At 43.0% G+C, this 9738-nt stretch overlaps 1 pseudogene; it reads left to right on the top strand.

Moving 5' to 3' along the window:
• The first annotated feature begins 253 nt into the window (after window positions 1-253).
• LOC109025195 (small ribosomal subunit protein uS7-like) lies at window positions 254-922 on the top strand (annotated as a pseudogene).
• The last annotated feature ends 8816 nt before the right edge of the window (window positions 923-9738 follow it).

Below are 9738 nucleotides of genomic sequence, written 5' to 3'. Positions count from 1 at the left end.
TGGCCAGTCTCATCCTGTACTTCACATCACTATTCTCCCACTTTCTCCACGACATTAATCTGTTCATGGCTCCTCGTATCTCACGAAATTTGGGGAAGACCCACGTACCTGAATTTTCCCAAAAGTTCCTTAGGTGGTTCTGAACCACTACTATGGTTGAAAGTTTTAATAGCTAGACTGGCTCTTCCTGTCTGTGCCAGGGCGGCATGTGGTGCATGCCGAGCCACAGAGATGCTCAGGCTGTGCCCTCAGGATGACCTAGTGGGAGACAGCAGCACCACTGGTGGCAGAGAACCTTGGCATCAAGCTCTTTGGGAAGTGGAGCTCTGATGATGTGCAGATCTGGCACTTCCTTGCAGGATTACACTGCAGTGAAGGAGAAGTATGCCAAGTACCTGCCTCACAGTGCAGAGCGGTATGCCGCCAAACGCTTCCGCAAAGCTCAGTGCCCCATCGTGGAGTGCCTCACTTACTCCATGATGACGCACGGCCGCAACAACCGCAAGAAGCTCATGATCATGCGCATCGTCAAGCAAGCCTTCGAGATCATCCAGCTGCTCACAGGCGACAACCCTCTGCAGGTCCTGGTGAACGTCATCATCAACAGTGGTCCCCGGGAGGACTCCACACTCATTGGGCGAGCCAGGATCGTGAGACGACAGGCTGTGGCCGTGTCCCCATTACGCCGTGTGAATCAGGCCATCTGGCCGCAGTGCACAGGCGCTCTTGAGGCTGCCTTCCGGAACATCAAGACCATTGCTGAGTGCCTGGCAGATGAGCTCATCAATGCTGCCAAGGGCTCCTCCAACTCCTATGCCATCAAGAAGAAGGACGAGCTTGAGTGTGTGGCCAAGTCCAACCGCTGATTTTCCCGGTTGCTGCCCAATAAACCTGTCTGCCTTCTGCCTTTTGGGACGCCCCCCGCCCGCCCCCCCCAACACACACACACACACACACACACACACACACACACACACACACACACACACACACACACAAAGTAGCTAGACTGAAGATGGAGCCAAGTTGAAACTTGCGTCCCAGGCTCTTATGATAGCATCAGAGTTTGACTTAGGTTTAAAAAGCAGGCCAGGAAAAATTTCAAAGTGGCAAGTCATGGGGCAGGCTTTGCAGAGCAGGTCACTGCTGCTCCTTCTGCTATCCCAAAAGGGATTGAAGAGTAAATTACAGATAAACCACTGGGTAAATATCTTGTTACTTTCTATAAAATGTGAACGTAGCTAAAAGAAGCAACCATGAGGCTGAGGATGCATTCACAAAAGCTCTGGAATATTATAGATGAAGCAGAAAATGTCTTCCTCTGGAGGAATAGAAGTTCGTGTTTGTAGATTCTGTGTAATCATGTTGTAACAGAGCTTGTTAAATGGATTCATATCGAGCTATGGGTCGATAACTAGGAAAGGCTAAGCCTAATCAAATGGTATTTATTGCTCTTCTCTTCCAATTCCATTATAGAAAGATTCCAACATATTGTCAAATTCCCTTTTCTGCAAATATCTCATGAATTGCATTTTTAAAATGGGATTGATTGGCCAGCAGGGTGGCTCACGCCTGTAATCCCAACACTTTGGGAGGCCAAGGCAGGCGGATCATGAAGTCAGGAGTTCAAGACCAGCCTGGCCAAGATAGTGAAACCCCGTCTCTACTAAAAACAATTAAAAAATTAGCCAGGCATGGTGGCAGTGCCTGTAATTCCAGCTACTCGGGAGGCTGAGGCAGAGAATTGCTTGAAGCCGGGAGGCAGAGGTTGCAGTGAGGCAAGATCATGCCACTGTACTCCAGCCTGGGCGACAGAGTGAGATTCCATCTAAAAAAAAAAAAAAAAGGATTGATTTTATTTGTCACTGTTGCTTATAGCAAATACTGAGTCCTCAGCCAGCTGTGGGAGGATATGTCTAGTTTAGATGCCCTCCGAGTTGTATGTGACAGTATCTGGCATATTTTCAATAACTGCAGTCATAATTCCCAACATTACGTGGAGAGCAAAGCACAGGAGGAAATAAATCAACTTTTAATGTCAGGATATCACACCCTTTCTAACTTTTTTTTTACATGAATGAGGCAGTAATTGTATAATTAACCTTGAACTTATCACTTTATAGTCAGATGATTACTTTACCAAGAAGCTCTATCTGTAACACACAAGTTTATTTTAAAAAACAGCTTTCCAAACTAGAAAAAATCTTAAAAATATGACTAGAAAAAATCTTAAAATAATGATTATCATCTGGGCACGGTGGCTTATACCTGTAATCTCAGCACTTTGGGAGGCCGAGGCAAGAGTGTCACTTGAGCCCAGAAGTTCAAGAGGAGCCTGGGTAACATATCAAAAACCTGTCTCTACCAAAAAAAAAAAAAAAGATGATTTTTTACAAGTAATATATGTGAAAGTTCCCAAATATAAAATGTTCAAGAGAATATATAATGAAAAATATGCCTAACTCCTACCCTCATGACCTCAGCCATCCAATTCTCTTCCCTGGAGGCAAACACAGTGACCAATTTTTTGTTTATCTGTCCAGAGACATTCTATGCATTTGCATATAAACACACATTCTTTTTCAAAACCCACCTGATAGCATATCTTACATAATGTTGGCTTTTGTGTGTGTATTTTAAATAAGATATGCTGTTGTTCCACATTAGTGCATAGAGAGGAGCCTAATTTAATTGTTAATAGCTGTGTTTCATGAAATAATTTCTTTCTTTCTTTCTTTTGCTGTAGAGAAAGAGCTCGATGTGAGACTAGCTCATGCGGGAGAACTGGAGTGATCATTTAAATCAGTCTCCCTGAAGGCTCAGAGGTTAGGGTTTTTTATGGACAACTTGGTGAGTAGAGGGCTAAGGAATAGGTGCTGCTGACTGGTTGAGGATAAAATCACAGGGGTGTGGAAACCTATCCTCATGCACTGAGTCTGCCTTTGGGAGGGACCACAGGACCAGTTGAGCCATGAGTCATGAGTCCAGGTGGGGTCATTCTGAAAAACATCTCAAAAAAAAAAACCAATCTTAGGTTCTACAACAGTGATGTTATCTATAGGAACAATTGGGAAAGTCACAAATCTTGTGACCTCTGGCCACATGACCCCTGAGCAGTAAGGAATTATAGAAATCATGACTTGTCTGGGTTTGGGCCTCATAGTTGTAATCCCCCAGCACTTTGGGAGGCCAAGGCAGGAGGATTGCTTGAGCCCAGGAGTTTGAGACCAGCCTGGGCAATATAGTGAGACCTCATCTTTATTTAAAAAAAACAAGAAGAAAAGAAGAAAAAAAGAAACTATGCCCACATCTTAGCAGAGATCAGGCTCCTCCCATAACCCTATTCTTGTGACCTTTCATTAGTCTTAGAAAGGCAGTCTTCAGTCCCTGAGCAAAGAAAGAGTTGGTTAGTTTTAGGGAGGGACTATTATTATCCTTGCTTTCAAGTAAACTATAAACAAAATTCCTCCCAAAATTAGCTTGGCCTATGCCCAGGAATGACCAAAGACAGCATGGAGGTCAGAAGCAAGATGGAGGCAACTATATCAGATTTCTATTACTGACATAATTTTGCAAAGGCGATTTCAAATCACCCATTGGGCTTCAGCACACCTCAGTCCTGAGGTATGAGCTGCAGAGATGGGAAAAGGCTGATGACTGTTCTAACTTCTTCCTGCATGACAGTGAGCAGTGGGTTTAGTTGGGGTAGGAGTTGCCCCAGGGTAGGAGGAGTGAAACCATCTTGCAGTTGTCTGTATGTATTCACGGGTACCTGGTTTGGATCCCAAGGTACGCATAACAAAAACATTAGTGCTGTTATCCACAGCTTTATGACTATAAGACAAATAATAACCCTAACATAAGGAGTGAAAGTCCTAGCTTCAGGAGTCCCAGTAGAACTGGCTAGAAGTCTTCTTCTTCTTCTTCTTCTTTTTTTTGAGATGGGGCTCACTCTGTTGCTCAGGTGGGAATGCCCTGGCACAATCATGGCTCACTGCAGCCTTGACTTCCTGGGCTCAAGGGATCTTCAGCCTCCTGAATAGCTGGGACTACAGGCGCACACCAAGCCCAGCTAAATATTCAATTTTTTTGTAGAGATGGGGGTCTCACTATGTTGCCTAGGCTTGTCTCGAACTCCTAGGCTCAAGCAATCCTCCTGCCTCGGCTTCCCAAAGTGCTGAGATTACAGGAGTGAGCGACTGTGCCCAGCTTGACCTGAAGTCTTAAGGGATCCAGATGAATGACCCTGATAACTAATTAGATGTGGAGTCATCAGGAGACACTCAAAATCAGTGAACAAGGCTGAAATCTAATAACAAACTGTAGTTTTTCCTAAAACATACTTTTTTCCTCTCTAGTTCTCCATGTTTAATTAAAGACAAATCATAATAGGACCAATTTATTTGCAAAATAAATTTCAGTCTTACTATACTTGGCCTAATTATTTGTATAAAGTACAAAAGGAATAATTATTTGCCATATAGGCACTTTTGAAAAAAGTTGGCTTTGCTGGAACTCTTTCATAAGAAATCTCAAATTAGACCTTTTAAAAGCCTCTTGAGCCCAGCTAAGGATTTATTTGTGCCTGCAGATACCTGTATGAATTGAGTATATTCCTCTCCTCAAGGTCTCAGAAGAGCTTGGGCTTCCTGGGCCTGTCAGAAAGTGACATTTTTTATCAGGTCAGAAATCCAGTACAAAACATGGTACAAGGCCAATTTTCCCAAAAGGCTTTTACCATCTCTATAGGTCAACTTCAGTTCCTCAAAGCAGTCTGAAAACATGTTTTTCTAGTCAAAACCTTGGTGAAATAACTATAGTCTCCAATTGTGTCCTGTTACAAAAGAAAACTGATTCTTTTTTCCCCCCATCGGACTCTGCTTGATAAGGAAAACTGATTCTTATTGAACTTATGCAAATAACTTTGTTGCTGTAAGTTAAGAATACTCAGAGTTTCCAAATTCTGGAGAGATTCTGTAAAGAGAAATACACTCTAAATTTTGCTCACAGGAGTAAATTTTACTCAATAGTTAAAAGCTGGCCAGGCACGGTGGCTCATGCCTGTAATCCCAGCACTTTGGGGGGCTGAGGTGGGTGGATCACCTGAGGTCAGGAGTTTGAAACCAGCCTGGCCAACATGGTGAAACCCTGTCTGTACTAAAAATACAATAATTAGCTGGTATGGTGGTGGGCACCTGTAGTCCCAGCTACTTGGGAGGCCGAGGTAAGGGAACCACTTGAACCTGGGAGGCAGAGGTTGCAGTGAACTGAGATCGCACCACTGCACTCCAGCCTGGGCATCAAAGTGAAAGAAAAAAAATTGTTAAAAGCTGTAAATATTAGCTCAAAATAAAAGTTTTTGTGACTTTGAAAAATGAAACAAAAATAATCGGTGGGTTGGGTATGTAATAACAGGTATTAACTAACTGGGTATCGAAGAACAGGTATAAAAGTAGATTATTGCTGGGCATGGTGGCTCATGCTTGTAATCCCAGCACTTTGGGAGGCTGAGGCAGGTGGATGAGCAGGTCAAGAGTTTGAGACCAGGTTTTCCAACACAGTGAAACCCTGTCTCTACTAAAGATACAAAAATTAGCTGGGCGTGGTGGCAGGCGCCTGTAATCCCAGCTACTCGGGAGGCTGAGGTAGGAGAATTGCTTGAACCTGGGAGACGGAGGTTTCAGTGAGCTGAGATTGCACCACTACGCTCCAGCCTGGGCGACAGAGCTAGAATCTGTCTCAAAAAAAAAATCGATTATTTCAGTCTCCTATTAGTTCAGTCCATGCAATTAACTTCTGTTCTGCTTGATATTCATGAACACATCAGCTTTCCATGAGAGTCTTGGAAATTTTGTTTTTGTTTTTCTATTCCAATAGCACAATTTCCAAAGTTATCAAGAACCTGTATCTGGGCACAATGGCACATGCCTGTAATCCCAGCAGTTTGGGAGGCTGAGACTGGAGGATTACTTGAGCTCAGGAGTTTAAGACCAGCCTGGGCAGCAGGGCAAAATCCTGTCTCTACCACACACACACACACACACACACACACACACACACAAAAACAAGATTAGCCAGGCATGGTGGCATGTGCCTGTAGTCCCAGTTACTCAGGAGGCTGTGGTGGGAGGATCACTTGAGCCTGGGAGGTTGAGGCTGCAGTGAGCCAAGATCGCACCACTACACTCCATGCTGGGTGACAGAATGAGACACTGTCTCAAACAAAAACGAGGCCAAAAATCTGCATTCAAAAGCGCCTGTCAAAGTCCTATAGTTGATTATAAAACCACCTTTTTAAAAAGGATCAGGATGGGCATGGGGGCTCACGCCTGTAATCCCAGCACTTTGGGAGGCCAAGGCAGGTGGATCACCTGAGGTCAGGAGTTCGAGACTAGCCTGGCCAACATGATGAAACCTCATCTCTACTAAAAGTACAAAAATTTGCTGGGCATGGTGGCACACAACTGTAATCCCAACTACTTGGGGGGCTGAGGCACAAGAATCAATCGAACCTGGGAAGTGGAGGTTGTGGTGAGCCGAAATTGTGCTCACTGTATCGAAGTAAAATAATTGGTGATAATGTAAATCTCAGAATGGCCATGGTTAAGAACACAATTGACAAGGAAGTTTGATTATTTTTGTGACATACAACATTTACCATTACAATTATAATTATTACTGATAACATACACTAAGTCATATCGGAATTACAGGAGTTTTGCCCAATTCTGGAGCACACACCAATACCACGTTCGTACAAATACAGCCTAAAGAAAGCCAAACAGGCTGGATGCAGTGGCTCATGCTTGTAATCTCAGCACTTTGGGAGGCCAAGGTGGGAGGATCACCTTAGCTCAGGAGTTCAAGACCAGCCTGTGGTCAACAAGGTGAAACCTTGTCGCTACTAAAAATACAAACATTAGCTGGGCTTGGTGGTGGATGCCTGTCCTCCCAGCTGCTTGGGTGGCTGAGGCAGGAGAAGTGCTTGAACCCAGGAGGTGGAGGTTTCAGTGAGCTGAGATTGCGCCTCTGCACTCCAGCCTGGGCAACAGAGTGAGACTCGGTCTCAAAACAAAAACAAAAACAAAAACAAAAACACAAAAGAAAGCCAAACACCATTTCCTACTTGACAGTGCTTCCCATATAATTTTTTTGATGGTTGTATGGTTTTTTAAATATAAACAACTCTTGATAATTTGTACCAATGAACTAAGGATGATGAACTGGTGTGATGCTCAATAATCCTTTATACTTGGTTTGACCTTCCTTATCGATACTTGGTTTGACCTTCCTTATCGAATTTGTAACAAAAAGCAAAATACTAAAGCCATACTGGAAGGTGTAGTTTGGGAAGAAAGGGAAAGCTGCTCACCTGCTGCATTCCTGTACTCTCCTTTGTGCTGGGAATGAACATCGTCATTTTGCCATAGAGCTGTCTTCTTTGCAAACACCTTATAATTGCTCAGCTGGTCTGGAGTTCTGGGAAGGAAAGCCTCTCTGTGTAGAAGTGAAGTTTCAGCAGTGGTTTGCCAAGTCCTGAGATCAGAATTTCTTTCTTGGCAGTGGTTCGCCAAGTCCTGAGATCAGAATTTTGTTTTTGAGATGAATATAAAAGCACCTAAAGGTCAAAGAAAATGTTCTTCCTATGATAAGGAACTTAAGACCTTTGCTTTATAAGTGTAGATGACCACTCCCCTCTGAAAGGGAGGGAGAAAGAATGTTGCTTTAATTCCTTTCCCCTGGCCGATCTCTTTTTTTCTTCTCCGGGCATGGTCCAACACATGCATGAGGCCTCCCAGGGGGCTGGCCTGCCTACAGCCCAGAGGCTGGTTTACGGCGGCATGCCTCACTCTGCCATCTTCGATCCTTCCCTTACATAATTTTAACATATCAAATAAGCCAAATGTCTCTCTTGGATTTCAGGGGACTTAGTATCTAAAAGCTTAATGAGTTCAATAGGGCTGAATTTAGAACTTGAAATTTTGATTTTTGGAAAGTTTGTCAAATATCAAAGATTTCACACACTTGATATTGCAAAATAGGATCACAGGTCATTCATTTAGCCAAAGTGATAACTCAAAAAATTTCAAAAGGGAAAAACCTTTACTCTGATAGAGAGGGGACTCAGCTTTTCAAACAAAACCCAAGAAAGACAACATGAGGCCAGCTGAATCTGTCTCTACTTTCTCCGCGCTTTTTCCTTTTTTCTTGCCATTTATTCAAAAGGCAAACAAAAATCTTTCACTATCTCTCAATATTGCATAAAAGTCTTGTTCAAAATAGAAAACAAAAAATTTTCCTTTGTATTAGTGTATATTAATGTTAAACTCAATTTTTAATAAAATCTTATAAACAAATCATTTAATTTTTATTTATTTATTTTATTTTTTTTAAGGCAAAGTTTTGCTTTGTTGCCCAGGCTGGAGTGCAGTGGTGCAATCTCGGTTCATTGCAGCCTCTGCCTCCTGGGTTCAAGTGATTCTCCTGCCTCAGCCTCCCGAGTAGCTGAAACTACAGGCAGCGTGCCATGCCTGACTAATTTTTGTATTTTTAGTAGAGACGGGATTTCTCCATGTTGGTCAGGCTGGTCTCAAACTCCTGACCTCAGGTGGTCCGCCCACCTCAGCCTCCCAAAGTCCTGGGATTACAGGCATGAGCATGAGTCATCACGCCCGGCCTCATTGAATCTTAATCAGTTGTGTACCTGCAGTACCATAAAGACCTTCTGTAGATTCTCAGCGTTCAGGTATGATGCAGAAAGGTCTCCACAACCATGGCCCACATCTGCTACTATTCTTTAACCTGAATTCTCCACTCCAATTAACTGACCTACTGGGGCTCTTGCACAGAGTTCTAATCCCTGCTCTGTCATTAACTCACTGTCTGATAAATGCTGTCTTCCTTCTGGCTCTTGGTCTGCTCACTCACAAATTAGGAGTGGTACTGGGAAGGCAAGGGGTAGATGCCTCCCCTAGGTCCTTTTCGGATCTATCTGTCAATCTGTGACTAGATGAGATCAAAGGGCCTTCCTTTCCAACTCTACACTTTGATCAGCAATTTACATTTTCATGGGTTTTGTCTTGTTTCTTCAATTGTCCTTGAGCTTATTAAAGACAAGTCTATCTCTTTGTATCCCCTCAAGAATATCCTGCTAGAATCGTTGCTCCAGAAATGTGTGTTGATTTTCTGGGTTATCACTTAAAATGCTATACATTAATAATTTCTCCATTCTTATTATTTGAAATAGGTCGATTAAGCCAGTTTCTTTTAGAACAAGGAATAGAAATTGAAATGCTTGTGCTGAACTGGAATAATTGGGAACATTTGGGAGGCTGAGGCAGGCAGATTACTTGAGTCTAGGAGTTCAAGACCAGCCTGGGCAACATAGCAATATCCCGTGTCTACAAAAAAATACAAAAAAATTACCTGTGCGTGGTGGTGCACACCGGTGGTCCCGCTACTCAGGAGGCTGAATTGGGAGGATCATCTAAACCTGGGAAGTTGAGGTTGCAGTGAGCTATGATCGTGCCACTCTACTCTAGCCTGGGTGATGGAATGAGACTCTGTCTCAAAAGAGGAAAAAGAACAATTGTAAACAATTCTTGATCTTAGCATTAGGTCCTTAATAGATCTAATTTATGCAATCTACATATCATTGACATACATATAAATATTATTAGCAACTTGAAGAATAAAAGTATCTGTTTTTAGAAATGAAGACATTGGGGATGACAAAGT

This window comes from Gorilla gorilla, chromosome 7 (assembly GCF_029281585.2).
Source record: "Gorilla gorilla gorilla isolate KB3781 chromosome 7, NHGRI_mGorGor1-v2.1_pri, whole genome shotgun sequence".
NCBI classification, from domain to species: domain Eukaryota; kingdom Metazoa; phylum Chordata; class Mammalia; order Primates; family Hominidae; genus Gorilla; species Gorilla gorilla.
Note: the sequence above shows the minus strand (reverse complement) of the source record. Positions and strands in the feature narration are given on the sequence as shown.